This window comes from Gavialis gangeticus, unplaced genomic scaffold (genome assembly GCF_001723915.1).
Source record: "Gavialis gangeticus isolate Ggan-Ray unplaced genomic scaffold, GavGan_comp1, whole genome shotgun sequence".
Taxonomy (NCBI): domain Eukaryota; kingdom Metazoa; phylum Chordata; order Crocodylia; family Gavialidae; genus Gavialis; species Gavialis gangeticus.
The window spans coordinates 87,289,494-87,312,897 of NW_017729033.1; the positions used below are offsets into that span (position 1 = coordinate 87,289,494).

The following is a 23,404-nucleotide window of genomic DNA, read 5'->3' on the forward strand; positions in this document are numbered from 1 at the left end:
CCTGCTGTCAACTGGAACCTTTAAGTGCTTCCATAATATAGCTAATAATCCTGATGTGTCTTATTTACTTTTTCCTTTTCATACCCTGTTGTAAGATTCCCATTATCCAGACTTTGTCACTATTAATAAACACCCTATTTAAAAATATCCGTAATATATTAAAAGAATTAGTGATGTACGCTGTATTCTAAAGAAAGGCCTCAGCTCAAGACCTTTCTTGACTTCTGGGTCAAAGAAGAACAAAATAAAGTATTAACAAAAACACGGTTGACTGCCAAAGAAAACGGAGTTCCTGTAAGGACTGAAACAATTAATCTCCTCTATACTGAACTCCCAGAGGGAGTGTGTTGTGTTTCCTCTTGTTCTTTATCAAAGTCCCCTAAATAAGTAGGAATGGGCAGTGTCTGCACAGCCTCTGCACACCTTTTCCACTTACTAATTAGGGCCTGCTTCACAGTAAGAGACTATTCAGTGCCTGGCTCTGAAAAGGGATGCCAATGAAACTAAGCACAAGCATGAAGCTCCTTGAAGTTGCCCTTCTCTTCCTAGCTGCATTCAGCACCTACGTTACAAATGGTAAGAGTGCATTGTTCTCTGTTACTCTTTTGACTCTGTTGGCAGATCTGTAGCAGACACAGTTATCATTTCAGTGGGCTTTTGATAGTGAAGGTTTCATTTGACTGTGATACTGCAGTTCAGTACTTCATTCCCATACATGTAGGCAGAAGAAATGTACATTTGGAAGAGGTACTACCTCTGTTTTCTTTTTTTGTTCTGAGTTATATGACCTCTGTAAAAAGAATATTTTTGGCAATGTACTTTTTCTCTGATAGATCTGAGAGGAATTTAAAGCACTGACTAAGGAAGCAACTGCTTATTTGGGAGGGTGTTTTGTTTCATTTTCCTCTTTTGAAAACTGTCTTTTGTACAGGAAACTTCTAACAAGCTTTGAAATGTCTGTTGGTTTTGAAAATTTAGTTTAATACACTGGGTAAATACAACAGGTCAAATGTACCCTGATATAAACCCCTTATTCACCAGAATTACATTGGTGGTGTACTGGCTGAGTGTGCTTTTCAAAAGCCAGTGTATATTTACTGCAGCTGTATGTGAACCTGCAGGATTCCTCTAGTATAATTCAATGCATGCAGACTGCTCAGGGCAGAACAAGTGACTGTGTTCAACAAGTTTTAGAAGATTAAAAACTGTTAGTTTATGTTCTAATGGTCACTGATCTTTTGTTTCTAGTGCTCTTCTGCTTGAAATATTTTTCATTCAGAATAAATTAGTTTGTGATAAGAAGATGAAAGAAACTGCAACTAAAGTCTCATCAGCTTTATTGAGAGTTAAAGTTGAAACTGAAGATTTTATTTCTCATTTTCTGGAAAACTACCTAAAGCTTTTACAGATGTCATTAGAATAGATTAAAAGATTTTCAGTAACTGGCAACTAACCAGTAAATAAAATATCTATTTTTACTGGATTAAGTAATTACAAGTCCTGAGCTAAAAATTTTACTTGAGTTATGCTGTACAAATCCAAGCAAAAAAACCCAAAAATGTATTGTGTGGAGTGAGCTGCACTATTGCTTGTGGTCGTCATGGTTAAAAAAGCAGTGAAGTAGATTAACAGTGATGTTTCTGTCATAAATTATCTAATTTGTGAACTATGCCATGTCAGTATGTATTCTGAAAATGTATGTATTCTCTTTTGGCTGGTGTCAGAAAAAGCAGCCTTTCCATCACTGTTAAACCTTCAGTAAATTACTTATCTTTGGGAAAACCTGGTGGAGTGCATTCTGTTTGTAACAGGTTATTCCAAAGCAACATGCAAAGGTGAAGGGCAGTGCACAGGAGGTTGGTCAGTTTTGTGAAGTCCCTGGCATACAGGTTTTCTCTCTTCTGAATGGAGATGATAGGACATTGCTGGAGCAGGGCAGAAGTCATCACACTGAATTAGTAAGAATCAAAATAAGAGACACTTGCTTTCAACTAGGGCTGTGCAAAATTTTGCCACCCGTTTTGTTTTGATGCTGTTTTGATGCATTTCAAGGTCAAAAAAGCAAAATCAAAACAGAACAGCTATGGTCAAAACAGCCTCGAAACAAAATGAAGCAAGTCAAAACGTTTCACCATTTTGACGTTGTTTCGACGTTTGCCCATAGGCTATAATGGGGAAGGTTGAAACCACCTATAGCTTTGTCACTTCTGGCCAGATGTGGATGAAACTTGCAGAAATGGTAGCACTTCTGAGGGCATGAAGCATGACAAGTTTCAGGAAGATAGGTGCAGGGGGTTCGAGGACCTTGCACACCAAAATCTAGAGAGTAAAATTTGTGTCATGTGTATGTGTTAAGCCACAGTGGGGTGAAAACAGCAGGCATGTTAGCCCCTGCTTAGGCCACAAAGCAGGGGCTAACATGCTTAGGCCTGCCAAGTTTCAAGAAGAACAGTGCAGGGGTTTGGGGGAAACTGCACCTCAAACTGCAGACAAGCAAAACTCATGACATGGGTGACACTGTGTGTGTTAAGGTGCAGCAGGGTAAAAGCTGCAGGGCTGGTAGCCCCTGCTGCGGTCACAAAGCCTGCCAGCTGTCAAAGAGATAGATGCAGGGGTTCTGGGTTCTGGGCCCCTGCACCTCTAGCTGCTGACAGGCAAAACTCATGACATGGTTGCTTGTACAACTGTGTCTGTCTTGGGGCACGGGGGGGAAGGAACTACTGCAGGCCTGGCTGCTAATCCCTGCTGCAGTCACGAAGCCTGCCAGCTGTTAAGGAGATTGGTGCAGGGGGGTTCTGGGGCCTTGCACCCCTAGCTGCTGACAGGCAAAACTCGTGACATGGGTGCTTGTGCAACGGCTGCCTCTCATCAGGCAGCAGGATTGAAGATCACCCATCACTTGCCACCAACACCTGGGGGTAATAATTGGCCACAGTATGAACATGAACCGGCAGGGTGATGCTGTAGCCAGCAGGGCCAACAATAACTATTGGTGGGATTTTCTAATTGACTTTCACTGGGAGTTGGATGCCTACCTTCCTCAGGTACTGTTGAAAACTCTCCCTTAAGTCTGGTGGTAACACCCTATATATTTAAAACTTGGTTTAAGCATGTTTTGTCATCCTGTTTTCCAACTGCACTATGATGCTTCAGGGTGTGCTGCTATCTCTAACCTTCAGGAGAAAGACAGCAAGAAGCAAACATGCCCAATGCTTGTTTTTGCGTCATTCATATATGCGCTGTGGACTTTCTGCCTTTCTTTATCATTCTAATAGAATTGTGCCTTTTGCCAGGATTGGGAGAGTACTGTTATTTAAACATATCTAATCTTTTTGAAGAACACATTCAGGTTCTATTAACATCTTAAGTTTTCACAGGGTGAAAATTTATTTAAAGAATGTTAGTGTAGGTAAAATATTAGTATTAAGTCCATTAAAAACCTTGAGTATATTAAGGAGCGGTGCATGCTTCTCATGACCTTTTTCCCTCTATCATTTTTATCAGAATATGAATAAGCCAAGACAGTCGTATTTGGGCACAACAGACTTAGCTAGTGAGGCAAGCCTGATTACCATGCTAAAATCTTTAGGTGCCTGTATACAAGCCAGGATGCTGCTCTGATGCGCTGTAATTATAGCATGTTGGAGGAGACTTGATTAGTTGTGTATGCTGTAGTGCGGTTATTAGCGCAAACTTTAAATAAAGCACCTCCACTGCCTTTTAGAAGCGCAGGGACACTGATACATGAGATGTTCAGCGCACTTTAATTACAGTGGCTCTTGGAGCTGCTCTAATTAAAGTGCCCTACCTCCACTTTCGGAGCACGTGTACAAATGCTCTTTGGTTTTAGTTTATCTAGAAGAAACAGTGGCAGTAAATTCAGCATCTTCTACCCTTGTGGCCAAAAGATTTTACCTATTTTGTTCCTGTTCTGAGGTGTACATTTTTTGCCTCATAATTACTAGAAATAATCAGAGCTCAGCGTTTCCATTATTGTGTGATTATGAACTTTGCTGCAAGTTCTAAGCTGGCCCCTTGTCCTGACATGGATTCTAGGCTTTTCTTTTTTAAAAAATAGAAAATTGAAGCCTGTAAGGCCATGACAATAACTTTCTAAATGTTAAACTATACAGTGATATCTGCCTGAGTCTGTGGCCAGCCTGAAATCATGTCTCATAGAAGTGAATTACCCCTATTCATTTCAATGTAGAGAGATTTCATTAAATCATTTCATTGGGTGTGTCTACACGAGATGTTTTACTGCAAAGTAGTGTAGTTTACTGCACAGTGAGCATGAACGGCTATATGTGCACCCACCTACTCCACTGTAAACTTCACTACTCATGAAGGCAGCCAATGCAAGTAGCAAATTTATCCATGAGTACTTGCAGCACAGTAACGCTCATGTAGATGCCAACCAGGAGCAGATTTTCTCATGGTCAGCCCTGCTACTAGGGGGCCAGCCTGAACTCAGCCCCAGAACCCAAAGGGCTGGGAGCCTCTCCTGGTTCAGGGCTGGGCTGCCTCTGTGGCAGCCCCAGCCAAAGGCCCTTTAAAGTCTGGAGGCATTTTGTACCCTTAGGCACAACAGCAGAGAGCCCAAGTGCGGGTGGGGGTGGGGGGAAGGAATGGGACTTTTGGCCTCTGCTGCTCCTGCACAGGCCTTGGGCTACCTGTGCCAGCCTGTCTGCACCCTGACACCGCTGCCTGGCAGCATAGTGCTTCTTGGCTGCCAGGCCCATACCATCCAGCCCTGCAGGCTGCTGTAGGCTACTGCCACTGCCAGCCCCCAGATCCAGTTGCAGCTAGCTCCTGGGTGCCAGGGCCAGCCCCCAGCAGCCTTCCTGGAGCCTGCAGGTGCTGCGGGGCATTGCCTCACTGCATGGCTCCTAGTCCTGCACCATATCCCTGCACTGGGTGCAGGCAGCTGCCCAAGGCTGGCAGCACAGGAACAGCTGTGCAAAGGCCCTGAGAGCTAGTGTTCGGGCTCTAATGGGCTCATCACTGATGCCATTTGCCACCACCTGAGGCCCTAACTGGTTGCAGGAAGAGACTGGCAAACTCATGGCACTGTGGGGTGAGGGAGAGGTGCAGCAGCAGTTTGTGCAGGGCAGGCACTTGAACACCCACATCCATGAGGACTGTCAGGCTGGATGTGGAAATGGAGGTACAACCGGTCAGCATGGCAGTGCCGCATAAAGGTCAAGGCCTTGTGGGCACAATGGGTCACCGTCACTGACCACAATTGTCAGTTGCAGAGTAACTGCAAGTCCATGCCCTTTATGCAGCTGCTAACTGAGATCCTTGTAACCTGGCATCCAGGCCATAGCCATGCTGTGTACAGCAGCATAGGAGGCCTGCCCAAGCTTCCACTCCAGCCTAGTGGTGATGTGTCACTGGGGGAGGGTCCCTTGGGGTCCTACTGAGCTCCCTGCCCCAGCCTGCACCACCAGGTTGGGGAGTCTGAACCAGTGCCTGCCCCACAGCTCTGCAGCTTCATCCCCAGTCATGAGGTGCAGCCAGCCATGTTACCACTGGCCACCAGCAGTGCCAGCACCTCCCTGGGGGGCCCCTGGCTGGATGCCTGCATGCCATGCCCCACCACCCAAGGAAACTGCTGGGAGCCACATGCTGTTCTCATCAGTCAGGACAGACTGAAGCCACTGGACATGCCAGCCCTGCCCACATGGTAAGCCCCGCACTGCGGGGGGGGGCATCCCTGCCCCCAGCCTCAGCCCTGACCCCTGCTGCCCCTCACTGCCCCCCCTTCCAGCCATGTTCCCCTGGCTCCTGGGCTCCCCCTCCACAGCACACAGGGAGGTGGGAGACACAAAACTTTATTGAGCAGCTTGTGTCCCCACAGGTAACTGGGTACACGTCTCTCACATGCCAAGAAACGTGTCAATGCCAGCGGCAATGTCCTCCTTGGCTGCATGGGACAGGGATGTGTAGTGCAGCCACAGATAGCCCTCCAGGTGGCATCAGAGATTACAGGGCAGCCCAGGATTGTCCCCAATACAGTTGAGGCTCAGGGTCCCATAGCAGATGTGCAAGTGTTCCCAGAGCACCATGGCAATTAGTAGCAGCAAGGCATAGTGGGTTGGGCACCCCTCAATCCATGCAAATAGATCCTCAAGCAGTGCCCAGGATATGCACAGCAGAGTCACACTCAGGGTGCAGCACCAGTGCCTCCCCAGAGAGGGCCCCTGTGGGGAGGGGGAGGGTGTGGGCAGCTCCTTATTCCAGTCATCTGGGAGCCCCATGCCCCCTGAGCCCAAGTGCCATGGGCTAGGTGGCAGCACAGGAAACAGGATGGCCTTCAGGAGGAAAAGTGGGGGGGAGCAGGGTTTGGAGCTATGGCGGCAGGTGCTGCCAAGAGCCAGGCCTTTCCCAGTCTGGGAACAGGGTAAGGGAGGCAGGCTGCCTGTGGCCAGCACCTGAGGCCTCAGGGGAGTGATTTGAAATGGGGGGCTTGGCTGGTGGCTGCCTGGCCAAGTTCCCATAGTCCCTGGGCACCCGTGCATGCCTGACCCCTGATCTGAGGCTGGACACCACACAGCCCCTGGTACAGAGCATCTTATCTCAGAAATGTTGCAAACTCTCACAAACAGCTTCTTTCTCATGACTCTGTAGGCTCTGAAGCTGCAAGCAGGGGAAAGGCTACTGTTGGAAGCTAGGTGGTGGCTTTAGGGTCACTGCCTTCCATAGCTGGGGTCCTGGGGATGCCTCAGCTCTACAGGAGGAGAACCTCTTGGGCCAGATGGTGATGGCCACAGAGGACTGGCAGGTGGATGCATGGATATGGCAGGTAGAGGATGTTGCCTGGCAGGAAAGGTGGTGGGTGGAGGATGTTGCCTGTGAGAACATGTGGGACCAGATAAGACTGGACGGGACCAGATCAGGAGTTCAGGGTGCAGGTCCTGGAACATGTGGACACCCTCAGGGAGTAAGAAATGGTCAATCAAGGCAGTGCAGCCCATGGAGGAGGTGCTGGACACCATCCTGACCCTGGCAGTCACTTTTGCACTGGTTGCTGCTCTGCTCCAGACCCTAGCCCCACCTGTCCCCTGGCAGCTGCCTGCTTCCCAGCAGCAGGCCCCCTCATGGGCCTGGGAAGGGGTCCAGTGCCACCTCCACCAGCCAGGAGCCCATGCCCCCTGCCACTGAGCTCCCTCTGCATGGACCCAGCCCCACTGTGTGCCCTGGCTCCATGTAGGTGCAGAGCAGGAGCTGTCTGTAGTGGGCTCAGGACCACACACCAGCCCTGCTGGCTCTGGACACCATCTGCCAGAGTGGGAGTCACCCACACCAGGGGAGAAATGGCTGCCATCCCCCCTGGGTGAGTCCCCTAGCCACTGGACTTACTGCAGTACATGCACCTGTGGGGGAATGGCCAGAGATTGAGGTGCCAGCTGCCTGTCCCTGGACTCCACCCCATGGCCACCCACCCCAGGAAGGCACACAAACATGACACATTGTAAATAGTTTGCATGGGGAAGAGGGTGTTTTATTGTTGTTGGATGGGGTGCATAGTGGAGGGGCTCTGCTGTTGGGGAGGGAGGGGAGATGGGCTCTGGTGCTGGGGAGGGGCAAGGAAGTGGGGAGAATGCTGGGGATGGGCAGAGGGGTGGGGGTCCTTGGGCGACTGTCCAGGCAGGCTACAGCAGAGAGTGCAGGAGGAGGTGGTCAGCTGGCACCTCTCAAACCCAGTGCCCTGGCCCCCGGTGGCAGGTGTGTGGTGTACCTGGGGCCTCAGTGAGGGTGTTCCAGCACTGTTGCTGCCACCACAGCTGGTGCTCCTGCTGTCAGGCATCATCCACCTGCTGTGCCTTGCAGATGGTATGCAAAATGCAGGCTGTAATGATGACCCAGGACACGCTGTCCTCGGAGAATTCTAGGTGCGCAATGAGGGTGCACCAGCATCCCTTGCGATGGCCAAAGACATGCTGCAGCAGGATGTGGGTCCAGCCCAGGCACCATGTAAAGTAGGGTAGGTCACAGTGGGATGGGCAGATGATGGGAATGTAGGTCCCATCCAGAGCCCTGATGCGCTGGTGGAACCTCTGGGCACAGAACCCCCACCACCACCACCAGGAAGTCATGCACATGGAGCAGTGTGGCCCAGCATATCCTGGAGGGCACAGCACACCTCCAAGATGGCTTCCCAAAGAGGTGGCCCATGTAGCAGAGGCTGGCAGGCATGGCCAGCTTCAGTAGGGCAATGGCCAGCAGGGTTTCTGTAGAGAGGGCAGCCTGATGTTGGTGTCCTGCTGCTTCAGGTGTGCACAGAGATGCTTTCAGAGGTCCTGGAAGCTGGCCCGGGTTATCCTGAATGCTTCCAGCCACTGCTTGTTGTCCTAGGTGTGCTATAGACAATATGTAGCCACTAGTTCTGCCTGGCCTGGTGTGCCTGGAAGTGGTGGAGTGGGAGGGCCAGAAGGGTAAGGGTGGCCCTTGCAGTGGCATCCTGGAGTGTGTCAGCCTCCCTGTTGGGGTCTGGCCAGCAGGATGGGGTCTAAGTGGCAGCTGCATGGTGGCGGCAGTCCTCGGATGGCATGGTGAAGCCAGGCATGGGAGAGCCAGCAGGTCCTAGACGGCTGTGGATCAGCTGGTGTGGTGGCCAGCAGGAGCCCAGGACACTAGGCATCACTACTGGGGCAGGGACTGAAGCAGCCATGGCATAGGGAGGCAGAGACTGTGGTGCAAGAGCTACCACAGTGTGCATGCTGCTCCTGGCCAGAACAACAGTTTTAAAGAGTCTCCTCTGCAGGCAGCTGTGGGTGGAGCATCCAGCTCCCTCTGGTGGTGGCAGAGGCCCATTGCAGGGCCCCAGGAAATAGGACCAGTTTGCTGCTGAGAGCAGCAAATCTGTTGCCACGTCTTTGCATGTGTAGATGTCTGCCTCAGAGTGTTTAATTGTAAGTAGTTTATTTACAAGTAAACTGGTCCCACATCAAATGCATGTGTACACACACCTAGTGTGATTTAACTCCAATACCTAATAAAGCTCATGTAAATGTTAACATTGTTGACTCATTCACAGATGGCCACTGAAGCCCAAATATTCATCAGTTATTGTTGAGAGGCACTGGGTAAACTGGCTGCTAGGCAGGTTCACAGTGGAAAGACATTAGAAAGCCAAGGGTTCCTACCACCAACATTTTAAGTCACTTCAGATTCAAGTGGAAAAAGGGAAGGAAGGCGTATCATTTTCATATGGGGCTTAATAAAAGTAGGTTGCCAAGGAATTCCCCGAGTTCTACAGAAGACTGGGCTTCTTGCTGCAGTATTTAACTTCAGTTTGCCATACAGAAAATATGCCTTGAAAACTATGTAACTTCCATGTACCTGAAATGCCTGTTATAGTCATGTAACTATAGGTTCTCTTTTTGTCACTGGTATTCTTTTCAACTGCAGGTTGGCAGAGTATATTACCTATATTTGCTAGGGTATGAAGGGCGAAAAATACATATGCCAAACTGCTGGATTCCTTCTGAAAATAGTGCAATTGTTTCCAATGTGTATTGTAAGGAAGGGCAGTATTAAAAATATTTGCAAAATAACCTGTTACAGGGGACCTGCTGCTAATAATAGCAGGAACACAACATGCAAATTCCCTAACCATCCCTTTTCATAAACATCCTGGCTTACTGACGCAGTAACACCTGCTGTGTTATATCATAGGAATTAGATATAAAAGGGGCCTAACATGCTAAGGTCCCCTTTCCAGCTTGCCAGAGCAGGACTCCCTGCTCTCAATACCTTTTCCAATGCTTTGTCCAATATAGATTTTAAATGTCTCATATGGAAAAAGATTCCATGACTTTCCTTTGCAGACTATTTCACATGCTAATGTGTCTCAGGTTTAGGGCATTTATAGGCTATTCTATTAAAAATTACTACTGCAAAATTGCATTCTGTTGCTCATGGTGACCCCCTCTGATAGCACTCTGTTCAGTTCCTCTTCTTTTTCATTGTTTTCACCTTAGAATGCTGTCATTTCAGAAATTATTATTCTGGAATTACTGGCTTTCCACTAGTGTTGATTAGTCATTTATGGAAAGAAATTTCCAAGGGAGAAATTGTTCAGAAGGAATTGTGTAGAAATGGAATTGCTGGTTTAGAAATTCTTGTTGTCATTGCATTTGGGAATGGACAAATGCTAATAGCACAAAAAAGCACTAAACATATTTAAAGATCTTTGCAAACATGGTCAATCCTCATTTCTTGGGTTTTATTGGCAGCTGCCTTTAACCTCAGGGAGCAAATCTGAAATGGGGCTGGACTGAGGCCAGAGCCTGGATTCATTTCATTTTTCTAAATTTGCTGTCGATATACCCATAATCCCATTTTAGCAGGAGGCATAGTTATCTCCCAGGGGCCTCTGTTAGTGATGTTCTTCTGGAGACCTGGCTGATTTATTCAACAAAAGATGGCAATTATTGCAGCCATTTTGCATCTCCTCTGTTCCTCCATTGCCCCTTGCCTGCATCTTATTCTAGGCCAGAGATTCTCAACCAGGATGCCACACAGATTCTTTGAAGGTGCTGTGATGTATCAGTAGATAAGTAGGCTCAGTCTTGTCTATACCTTGCAGATTCCCCATCCCTATTGCCCAGGCCCTCTCCAAGGAGGTAAGCTTTGCCATATCTAAATTAACAAGAGTCTTGAAGGGGTGCCTCAGATTCAGGGAGGAGTACCTCAAGTCCAAAAAGGTTCCAGACTAGGGTTGCCAACTCTGAATCTATTCCGGAAGATTTTTATCACATAATGTAATGACATTAATGACTGATCTATTGTACTCTAACATTTATTCACTGCAGAGCCACCCTTTTGCCTCCAGTGCAAATAAGAAGCATCATATGGATCATATTTTCACATTTTAAGCATGTTGTAATAAATAAAAAATACTGCAAAATCTCAAGTTGTAATGTGAACCTTATTTTTTAAAAGTGAGATTTGGTTAGGGATACTTTGCTTGTCAATACACGTTTTAATGTTTGTGGGTCTGTGTGCATGTGTGTGTTAACTGAAAAATACAGAAAATTAAATAACATTCTAATACCATTATAAAATGGTGGATACAACAAAAAATCATTAATTAAACTTAAAATCAACTGTTATTGTACTTCCCTTATAGAAGCTACATTTCCTATAGTGGAGTACTTTTGCTCACAGTTTTTTCTTCTTAAATCTTCAGCTGGCTTCTTGCCGCTCTCAGAAACTTGGGGGACTTTTGACAAATTCATAATAGTCAGCACACGACATACTGTAGTTCAGTTGCATAGTGACTACTGTATAAATTGGATTCAACATTTAATATTTATTTTAATGAATGACCTATCATTTATCTCCCAGATGATTTTCAGCAGTCTCCTGGAGATTTATACCTAAGTCCTAGAGACCCCAGGGCAATCCTGGAAGGTTGGCAACCCAGACGCTGATGTAACCTTATCTGTTTCAACCATCAGTCCAACTCTGCAACACCAAAGCATGGGAGAAAGTTATTGTTTTATAATCAAAGCCCTGCTGTACCCTATGGCTGCTGCTGAATCAAAGTAACAAGGATAAATAGTGAAATAGGTAGCCAACTTGCAGCAAAATCCAATAGCCAAATGACCTAACCTGTAGACCAGGGTGGGCAAGATGGCAAATTTTGCTGGCAGCTGGACTCCATTTCCCAGCAGCCCCTGCCCATGTTGCTGCAGCTGGTTTCCATGGAGATCCCAGGAGCAGTGGTGCCATGACAGTGCAGGACCAGGGTTTTCATAGAGACCAGCCCCAGGAGCAGTGGCAGGAAGCATGGCTGAGAGGGGAGCTGCTCCAGGGCCAGGGCTGGGATCTTGCAGTGGTAAAAGCAGCTCCCTGCCCAGCTGTGTGCCCGGCCAGTGCTGCTAGGGCTGGTCTCCATGGAAACCCTGGCCTCCTGCAGTCACAGATACACTGCCTCTGTGGTCTCCATGGAAACTTGGATGTGGGCAGGGGCTCCTGAGAAATGGAGTCTGCCACAGGCGAGATCTAGCCTGCAGGCTGGACTTTGTCCACCCCTGCTCTAGACTATTGGATTAAAAGATGGGAGCACCCTCCTCTTTCCCTCTTTTATCTAACATCCACTATTCATAGGTTTTTGCAGGGCTACCATTAAAGGACTCACTTTCAGAGACCCTAGCAAACATCCAAGTTTGAGGTAATTGCCTGGGCAGCTAAACCTGCCTTGAGTCTCTGGCTGACACCCTCTGCCTGAACTACTGTACTTATTTGAATATAAGATGAGGGTTTTTTAGGGCTGTGCAAAATTTCACTGGCTGTTTTGATTTGACACTGTTTTGACTCATTTTAAGCTCAAAACAGTGAAATCAAATTGAAACAAAGGGCTTCAAAACAGCCTCAAAACAAAATGAGGCTAGTTGAAATGTTTTGAAAGTTTCCAAATGTTTTGAGTTTCAAAGCAGCCAGCAACAAGGTGGTGGGAGACAGGGGACAACTAGCGCTGCGCTCCCAGCAGCATCCGGGAGCACAGCCCTGGCTTTCCCTGTCTCCTGCCACTGGGTGGTGGGAAGCCAATCACAATGCAGGGGAAGGGAACTCAGCCCAGGCTCAGTTCCCCTCCCAAGTGCTGTGATTGGGCTGGGGAAAGGAACTGAGCCCTATTGCTCAGTTCCCCTCGCCCTAGGATCAGGCTGGGGAAAGGAAGTCAGCCCATCTGGTCTGAGTTCCCATTCTCCACACTAGATTGGGTTGGAGTTGGGAAGTCAGCCCAGCTGGGTTAAATTCATTTCCCCAGCCCAATCATGGAGCTGGGGTTGGGAACTCAATCGTCAGGCAAAACGTCAGGTGAAACTCAATCATCAGGCCCAGTCATCAGGCGAAATGTCAAAACAGTGTTGAAACAGCCTCACTGTATCAACAAAGTGAAATGGAACAGCTGTTTCGACTCAAAATGAAATTCTAAACAAAACACTGTTCCATCGAAACCTCAAAACTGAAGTTGAAATGGAACAGTGCCATTTCGCACAGCCCTAGTTTTTTCCTCCATTTAGCAGGAGGGAAAACAATCTCTTTTTTGATTTGAGTACAGACCAGGGAAGCAGCTGCGGTGGCTCCTGATGGGGCCTGGGTGGCTCATATGGCAAGTAGGGCGTTCATGGGAGAGTGTGAGGAAGGGCTACATGGTGTGAGGGGAGCATGGGGAAAGGGTGGCGGGATGTTGCAAGGAAAGGGATACATGGAGCAAGGGGAACATGGAAAAAGGGTTCAGGGGAAGGGACACATGGAATGAGGGAAGCACAGTGCAGTGGAGAATGTGGTGGAAAGGGTGTATGGTATAGGTGGAATATTGGGTAAACACATGCAGTGCAGAAGGGAGTATGGGGGAAAGGGCAGCGGGGAGATTGCAGGGAAGGGACACATGGAGCAAGGGAAATGTGAGGAAAGGGTGTGGGGAGGAGGAGCACGGTGCAGGGGAAAACATGGAGAAGGGGCACGTGACTTCGGGGGAACATGGGGAAGAGGTGACAGAGGGTGCCCATGTGAAGGGATATGCAGAGCAAAGGGAGTGTGAGGAAAAGGCACAGGGGAAGTTGCATGGGAAAAGGGATTCATGGAGCAGCAGAAGCAAAGTACAGAGTGAGAGGAGTGAAAGGCAGGGGCATATGGTACAGGGGGAACATGGGGAAAGGGACTTACAGATCAAAGGGAGCATGGGGAAAGGGATGAACAGAACAGGGGAGCAGAGGGAAAGGGACACACAGAGCAAAGGGAGCATGAGGAAGGGGTTCATGGAGTGGTGGGGGAGCTGCTGTAGCTCCAGTCCAGACCCTGACCCCAACCCTGAATGGGGCTGGAGATTGAAGCCAGAGCTGCTACTACTACTTGTCCGGGTTGGATGCTCCATGGCCTCAGAAGAGACAAAGTAAGAGCAGCTGCAAAGGTAAGAGGGAAGGGATGTGGGCAGACACAAAAGAGGGACAAGTGGTAGGAGGAGGAAGGCACTGTGGGGATGGAAGGCAGGAAAGCAGGTACATGGGGCAAGTGGCAAGGGGAGGGACAAGGGCATGGGGCAGGATGCTTGGCCCTCAGCCATTGCTTTCCCTGCCACTGATTTCTCTGGGATGAATTTAAGAGGACCCTCCAATTACTAGATTCTAGACATGAAAAATTAAAACAAATTTATAATTTTCCATGTCTGCAATCTAATAACCGGGGTGGGGAGGGGTTCATCTTAAATTCTGGGTCATCTTAGATTCAACTGAAGCACTTAAATAGAAGCTGATGATTGGCTGCTGGAGTACCACCTATCCTTTGGCTTATGGATTTCTTTTGGACCTGATAACTTAACATCTGATTCCTGGACCTTGAACATGGCCTGTATTTTGAACTCTCTCCTTCAACTTTCCTTCAGACCTGGTAATCTGTCTCCCAAACACTGACCTAGCCCCTGGCCCCTACCTTCCCTCCATGACCTAATTATTAGGTAAGACCACCTACAGCCTAGTTCCTTGCACTTACCCAATCTTACCACATATCCACTCTGCCAGAATGCAGCTCTACTGAGTATATGGAGTAGATACATGGACACTTACACTCTCAGGGCATTGTAAGAAGTGGGCGCCCCAGGGCCAATTCAATCATTGGCCTGCCCACTTGTTTCAGGACAAACCACCCTCCTACCTTTCCTACCATGCCTTAGTTGGTAACAAATAGATGATGTCAATAAGGTGAGAGGTTGCCCATTTACTTGCCCTGATGCTACGGGCTTATATAGATGGCTCCGGCCTTACCTATACCATGTCCCATGCCTCGCAGATGGCATCTATGGCCTAAAACCCAGCCTATAGGCCTGTGTCCTCACACTGGGACCCATCCTCCAGAGCCTCACATGGGACTCTCACTCCCCACTGGAGCTCACAGCTGCTGGGCCCTCACACTGGGTTCTCCTTCAATCCATCAGGGCTCCCAGCCCCTACCAACTCAGGGCTCCAATCTGGCTCGGGACCCTTCTGGTTCCCCCATACTCCCATACTGTGGCCCTCATCCTCTTCCCTACACTGGGCCTCATCCCCTCCCCTACACTGGGCCTCACAAATCCCCTTATCTCCTTACCTGAGGAGCCTTGCATCTAGCTCCCTTGGCTTAGGTCCTCACTCCTCTGGAGCTTCGCCCCCAGCCCCACTGAATGGCCTGTGCACTAGAGAAGAAGGACCTCATACAAATTGACTAACAAATACTCTGGAGATAAATTAAATTAAGCTAACTATAATATAGACTCTTGCATGAACTGATCTAAAGGGCTTGTTCCATAAACCCACAAGCAACTGATTTATGTCATGGCTCTAAGGAGCCTGGAGGGATTAATTTGAACTGAGGCACTCTTCCATTTGAATGAACCAGTGAGGTACTGCTGGCAACCAACCAGTCTATGCAAGATCAAGGTGCAGGCAAGTATTGTCTGTTGGGGTATGGTAAGAGTGCAATGCAAGGGGAGGAGGAGCCCCATAAAGAAAACCACCCAGGTGAGCGAGTAAGATTGTCACTGTCTTGTATGAAACTCCCAATAATTAAATAGAGACATCAAGACATGGCAGGTGAGAGAAGACCATCAGAGGCTGCATAGTGACAGGACTATCCAGTTCTTCCCCATGGTTCACCCCAATAAAGTGTCAGGCAAATGGGTACCACAGCCCTACAGCACTTGCACTGCCCCAAACTGAAGTTATGCAGCTACATATGTGCCATTTAGGTGCACAAAATCAAATTGGATTCAGTTCTTTATGTCTCAAAGGTATGTCCTAGTTTTAAGGACTAAGAGGAGAAAGCTGGTATCTTAAGAGTATCTGGGTGAAGATAATGCTAGAAAAGAACAGATGTGATGTTATGGTCAGTGCCTACTCATTAATGATGTGGAGCATGGTACTAAATGTACACTTAGCAAATTTGCAGTTGACACCAAGTTGGGTGGAGTTGCAGACATTCTGGAAGGTAGGGCTAAGGTCTAGAATGACATAAATCAGAGGTTGGCAGCTGTTTAGACTATGGGCTGGAGTGACCCAGTTTGGTTAGAGGTAGGTGGAGAGGTGGGCACTAGAACCTTGTTGATACCACCACTTTTCCACAAAGCGACACAGAGTAACCTCCCACAGCCAGTGTTTCTACCTAGAGTGGCAGGGGAGAGAGATTGCTGCTGGAGTCCCCTGCCACTGTATGCCACAAAACTCCATGTCCATAAGTTGGATCAAATAGCTCATGGGTGAGATCTAGCTTGTAGCCTGTAGGTTGCCAAGCCTTGACTTAGAGAAACTGGAGAAATGGTCTGAAATCAATCAGATGAAATTCAATAAGGACAAATGGAAAGCTGGTATAGAATAAATGCATGCATAAGTACAGGCTAGAGAATGACTGGTGAGGCTGCCAAAGAATTTGGTGGTTAGAATGGACTGTAAGCTGAATATGAGCCAACAGTGTGCAATTGTTGTATAAAAAGGCCAACAGCATACTGTACTGGATTAACAAGAGTGTCACTTAAAAATCATGGGAAGTGATTCAACCATTTTACATAGCAATGGACAGAACTCGTCTGGAGTTCTGTGCCGATTTTTGGACACCACACTTCAAGAAAGATGTTGCTATATTAGAAAGAATTCAGTGGAGAGCAACAAAAATGGTAAGAGGCATGGAAAACTTTACCTATGAGAAAAAGATGAAACAACTAGGATGGTTTAGTTGGAAAAGAGAAGACTAAGGGGGCATTTGATAAGAGTCTTCAATTACCTGAAAGGAAATACTAAAGGAGATGGAGATAGACAGTTCCCTGGGTCTATCTGGACTGGACTATAGACATAAAAATGAAATTCAGCAGAGACAAAGGTAAGGTGCTACACCTAGAGAAAAAAAACACATGCATAAATCCAGAATGGTGGAGACAGGATAACGCACTTGGCAGTAGACAGAAAAGGAGCAGTGTGATTTATAGTGATACACAAAACAGAAAAATGCAAGTTTGTTTGCATTAGTAGAAGCATTGTATGAAAGAAATAGTGGGTAATAGTATTACTCCACTCAGTGACGGATAGGCCTCAGCTGAATTGCTGTGTCTGATTTGTGGCATTATATTTTAAACGGACAGAAAGAAACTGACCACAGGTGATGATGAGCTAAGACAAGTGGCAAAGATGATAAAGCAGTTGGAATGAGAGCCATTTAAGGAAAGGAACATAAAAATTAGATATAGTTTAATTTTCAGACAAAGATATTAAAGTAGAACATGATAGCAGTTTTCTGATATTTAAAAAGCTGTCATAAATGGATGGAGAAAAATGTTTCTCCTATGCCACAGAGGGCAGCACATGAGGCAAGGGTTTTAAAGTACACAAAAGTAGATTTAAATTAAATTTCAAGGGAAAAACTAATGGTGAGGATAGTAAGACAGTGGAACAATTGCATTAGGGAAGTCCTGGAATCTCTTTCACATGAGATTTTCAAGAAGAGTCTGAAGAAGCATCTGGCTTTGGTTTTTAAGGACAACAGATCCTTCAGGACACTGGACCAGATGACCCTTTAGATATTTTTCAGTACTATAATTCTGTGAATCTAAGATGAATTACAGATACCAGGTGTTTTCCAAGTGTACTGTCTGTATTATTCATGTGAAAATAGCTGAAGTGATAACATATTAATTTGCTAATGTCTCATTTAGACATTTTAATATTGACATGTTCTGCACCATTTAGCCCTTGTGGTTTTATCCTAGACACTGGAAAAAATGAGAAGGGACTCAATTCAGTATGGAATTAAATCAGTTATGGAACCAATTTATGTTTCCACAGGAGTTTCCTTCAGGGTGTTTGGCTGATTTTGATACTCCAAACACACGTTTCCACAAAAGTGGCAAGAGCATAGTGGCAAAGCTGGGTGTGGCTGGAGTGAGTATAAAACAGACACAGGATATGCTAAAAATACATCACAGGAGTCATTGCAATGAAAGCTTCCTGCATTATATAGTTAGACAGTTGAACTTTCTCACCAAGTCCTAGCAACAATTTCAGGATTTTATTGAATGCAGTGCATGATACATGATAACTAACAGCTCATCTATACTCACTTTCCTTAACTTTTCTTTTTTCCACAAAGTGTAATAATTCTTCATATACAAAAAATGTATGGTAACAAATTTAAAACCACCTTGGACTATGTAATTATCATTGTGCTGTGCATCTTGCCCACTTGGTAGTTCAAGGCAATAGCAGGAATAAAATATAGATCTTCCTGCTTCAAAAGCACAGTCTCTTACCACCCCTCATTATTGAAAAATTCCCATAAAATGTTGGTAATATGTAGCCCAGGACAAACAGCGAGCAGTTCTGATCCATCGGGTAAAGTACAACGGGACAAAAATACACCAGCAGTTCATTACAGTAATTAATCCATTTCTTGTCCTTCTCTTAATGTTTTTTTAGGGTAACATTTTCAAAAGCTCTTCAGTGATTTAGCAGCTTATATCTCAGTAACCTTCCCTAAATTATTATGCCACTTTTGAAGATATTACTCCAAATATTAAACATTGAGTTACTATTTGAAGACATTGTGTTAGCAGTTGCATCCAGAACAACAGATATATACAGGATGCAGCTTTATACTTTAATACACATTGTGCCAATAGGGTCTGTGTGTCAATATAGCAGTTCTCGATGTATTAAACTGCATATTACACAAAAGCAGTTAAAGAAATTCTGCTCATGTGTGTGCATTGGTCTATCATCTGCCATAGTAATGCCAAAATACTGCATCTGTGAATATTTTATTTGTAATGTCTTTTTAGGTTCTCTTAAGATTACCATTTTATGTCTGTAAAAATATGGTTCAGAACAAAACCTGGCAATTAAAGTCTCATCATAAGTAGCAATTAAGCACAGTTCAAAGGACTACACAGCTACTGGAGGGAGTGAATTAAGAGGTGACCGTTACTCCACTGAAGTTGTGAAGGAAGGGACTTTTTAATTTTGTTTTTTCCCTTGTTTCCCCACATGGTTGCAGTGGGGCCTTAAATCCTTGTCTATGTATAGGTTGCACCTGTTTAACTAAAAGACTGCTTTAAAATGGATTTAATTTAATATGCACCAGTTGTGTAGAAAAACAACTCTTTCTCTTTACCCTTAAACACTGTGAATGAGGAAAGGGGAGGAGATAGATCATTTTATAACTTAAATGCTATGGGTCTCTCTAGAGAAGTCAGCTGTGAGTGCAGCTCTTGGACAGAATGTGGAGTGCTGAATGCAGCAATATGTTAATATTTTATTTCTGGAGTGCAAACAATGTGCTCAGCATCCTGCAATATGCTTAAATAAGTATAGAGCCAGCACTACTGAGCCTAGTGTAAGACAAGGATCAAAAAGCCCAGAATGTGTGGTGGAAAAGCCTGAGGTTGAGGCAAGTTAGTAGGGTTGCCTTTTTGGTTTGGGTGCATGAGACAGTACAGAAGAAACAGTGAAGGTGGTGATTCACAAAAGGTTGTCAAATACATCCAGTTCATAACCTGCACAGGTAGAGAAAGAAATGTGTTTTATCTAGTCTTGGGAAGTTATTCTAACAATAATTTTGAACAGAAGCTTGCTGTTTTTTTCTAAGTTGACCATGTTCCTTGCTATCCAACCCAGTTTAGGGGAATTCTTAGGTAACCTGATATACCATAAGTTTTTTTTACTATTACTCTGTAAAATGTTATGGGGGAGCTGTATGCTGTGCTTTTCATTTATGAACAGCTTTCATGAATTGCTTGCCTGGCTGCATGGAATAGCTACTGCTCAGTCCCATAGTCTGTAACTTAGGTGTTCTGGGAAGAGGAAGAAGAAAAAGGAGAAGTTTCAGCATCAGAGTTTCCTTTCCCTGTTCCTCCCTGTTCCCCTGTAAAAAAAATATTGTATCAAGTTCTACTCCTTCCTCCCCTTCCTTCCTCTGCTCAATCAGAGGCTAGGTAGAGACTGAGGTGGAATAGATCTAAGCTACAAGTTTTTCTGTAAGTGGCATAGTTTAGATCAGCAGTGAACAGAACACACATTCATCTTTTGGGGGTGTGGAGGGGCTGGGAATCTTAGACCAGGTTCTGCCCTTTTTAAACCACTCTGTGGGCACATCTACACATGTGCTTTAATGTGCATTAGCCTATTTTAATGCACATTAAAGAATCAGTAAAAAAACTATGGGCACCTATATACGTGATGGACTTCTGCTCCATTGCATGCTAATTAGCACATTCTGGAGCAGCCTTGATTAACTCAGTCTGCTGAGAGTCTGCTGGAGTGTGCTAATTAGCACACTTCAGTAGCCTCCATGTCATGTGTACCAGTGTCCTCGCATTTCAAAATGGTGGCAGGAGTGCTTTAACTAAAGCTTTTTAAATGAGTTTTAGTTAAAGTGCCCTTTCTGCCATTTTGAAGTGAAGGACATTGAATACATGTGACATTGAAGGCACTTTAATTAGAGTGCCTCTGAGAACCGCTTTACTTAAAACAATTTCAGGTTGCTGCAGTTTTTGTTTTCCTGTGTGCAACAGTAGTAAGTTGCTTGCCTTTTTTTCATAAAGGGGAATATTCAGCATCACCCCTCTGCTTACCCTTCCCAACTGGAGAAACACCGTCATTAGGGTTTACAGTAACTTTAGTGCTTCTAAACTCATTAGCATTTTTGCTAATGGCTATTATCTACATTAAACTGTATTGCAACTTAGAAAAAGAGGACCTCACAGAAAATTCACAATCTAGCATGATTAAGCATGTTGCTTGGCTAATCTTCACCAACTGCATCTTTTTCTGCCCTGTTGCATTTTTCTCATTTGCACCATTGATCACTGCAATCTATTAGTCCTGAAATAATGAAGTCTGTTACTCTAATATTTTTCCCATTACCTGCTTGTCTGAATCCAGTCCTGTATGTTTTCTTCAATCCAAAGTTCAAGGAAGACTGGAAGTTACTTAGGCACCACATGACAAAGAAGAATGGTGCAGTAGCAATTGCAGTCAATACTCAAGGTGGCTGTGTGACACAGGATTTCTACTGTGACTGTGGCATGTATACACATTTGTAGGATAACCTTGCCATGTGTGAATGTTGTGAATCACTTGTTTTATCCAAGCCTGTGCCATTTAAACACTTAATAAAATCACACAGTTGCCTTACACTGGCAGTGGTACTGTGGCAAAGGACAGATGGCTATTGGTCAGACTGTGGCACCCAGAAATTTTAAAAATTAAAAAAAAAAAAGAAAAAAAATGCAGGCTGGACTCGATGATCTTCCAAGGTCCCTTCCAGCCCTGATGTCTATGAAAGCATCCCTCCCCCTCACCCCCTCTTCACCCCAGAGCATGTGTACAGACATCTCATGCTATTTATTTAATGAGAATTAAAATAAGTTAAAGCTCATTAAGTATCTCTTAAAACTGTTTAGTTAATGTGCATTAAGACAGGCTAATGCACATTTTTCTAGTGCCTCACAGTGGAGGTATTAGATTTAATGCATATTCATTAAAGCATGTTAATACATGTATAGACATGTCCCAGGTTGTGTGCACCAAACTTCTGTTTTCTTATGGTTATAGACCTGTTTCTGATCACTTATACCAGTAAATGTATAATGTCTGTACCTGACCCTAGTTGTCAAAGCCCATGGCCTCAGCCCTATGTGACTGTTTCAGATTTTCTTGCAGGTTCATCACCAGTCCACTCACCACCACCAGTGCCTCTTTGTCCTTTTCTGCCTCACAGGCTTGCCTTTTTCCTCCCCTCTAGCTAGTGATCTTATTTCCTTTTTTTTCTCAGATGTTTGTTCACCCTTAATATTAGGGAGCTTCATAGATCTGTCTAATCATAGTAAGACCTCACCTGCCTCTGGCCTGCAAGCATTTCCCTGGTTTCCATTTGCAGGCAGTGGTGACCGAGTCCCCGTTCTACTGTTCAAGTGGGTCTCTGTTCTTTATTGCTGGTGGAAGCTGGTCTGCAGCTCAGAAATGTAGGCCCTACATATCTTAGCTGCTCAAACCGAGAATGTAGTCAGGAATACAGGTGACAATGTATATTGTACAGAATAACCACAGTAAGGGTCGAAGGGGCATTGTGCAGCTCTGCTGAAAAGATCACTTAGCAACTTACAGCTGCAGTGCCAGCAATTCCTGTGTATGCTAGCATGAAGTGGTGGTGATTGGTCACATGTAAGATGCATTTTTGGTGGCACTACATTTCTTGGCCTAAGCAGATGAGGCTGGAAATGCTTCTGCATCATTGCAAGAACTTTAGAATATTATATGTGAAGTGTGTTATATGTGTAACACTTGTTTGCAAAACTTGCTGAAGAAAAAAAACCGGAGAGGAGGGTTGTTCTTTACTTTTGTTTTTAGCTTATGAAATTAGGAATGACTGTATTTAGTGAAAAAAACGCTATGTCAGTGTTGCCAGTATTCAAAGTCTTATCACATCTTACAACCTTTGTTGTTTTTCTTAAAACTCCAGCTCTTGCCTTGAAGCAAATACCAAAGAAACCCTTCTTTCATTAAAAAAAAGTTTCTTATCTTTCTGCTTGACAAACAAATACTTGAACATATGAACTTAGTATTTTAAAAGTGCCAAAAGGGAAATTATCTCCACCAAATTGTTTTTAAACTAATTATTTATATCCTAATTTCATGATTTTTTAATGATTCCATTTGGCAACACTGACCACATGTATGGTTAAAAGAAACACCATTAAAGTTAAGCTTAATTCTTTCAGAAGAAAAAAAAAAGGTCTTGCAGATTTGTAACAGAAATCCTTCTCTCCAGAGTTTCATAGGATCATAGAAAACAGAGCTGGAAGGGGTTTCATTTAGTCCCACCTGCTGCTCAAGGCAGGATTATCTCTGTCTAAACCTTCCTAAACAAGTATTTGTCTAACTTGCTCTTCAAAACTTCCAGGGATGGAGATTCTACAACCTGTCTATGTAGCCTCCTCCAATGTTCAATACTTAAACACTCTCATAGTTAAAAAAATCTTGCCAATATCTTCCTTTTCTTAAAGGTGGCCACTATATTTGCCCTCTTCCAGTCATCTACCTGACCTCCACAAGTTCTCAAAGAAAATAGCCAGTGGCTCTGAAGTTACCTCAACCAATTCCTTGAGTACTGTAGGATGCAACCCATCTGCTTATGCTAACTTGAAAACATCCTTGAAAACGTTTCTGCACTACCTACTAATCATTTTGATAATATGTACAGTATGCTACTTAACCAAGCAGCACTTAATTTCAGCACTCTCCCACAATGTAGATAACTTACAAATAGCTCCTGATTAGCTGCATCAGTATTATTTATTTCAATATTCTAGATATATTTTTGATAATGAGTTGTAATTAATTTTTTGTTTCACAGAACCTAATATAATGAG

At 45.1% G+C, this 23,404-nt stretch overlaps 1 long non-coding RNA gene across 1 annotated transcript; it reads left to right on the plus strand.

Moving 5' to 3' along the window:
- The first annotated feature begins 345 nt into the window (after positions 1-345).
- On the plus strand, positions 346-22,519 carry LOC109303909. Its single transcript, XR_002099261.1, has 3 exons — positions 346-582; positions 19,995-20,000; positions 22,509-22,519. It is a non-coding gene; the product is annotated as an uncharacterized LOC109303909 (long non-coding RNA).
- The last annotated feature ends 885 nt before the right edge of the window (positions 22,520-23,404 follow it).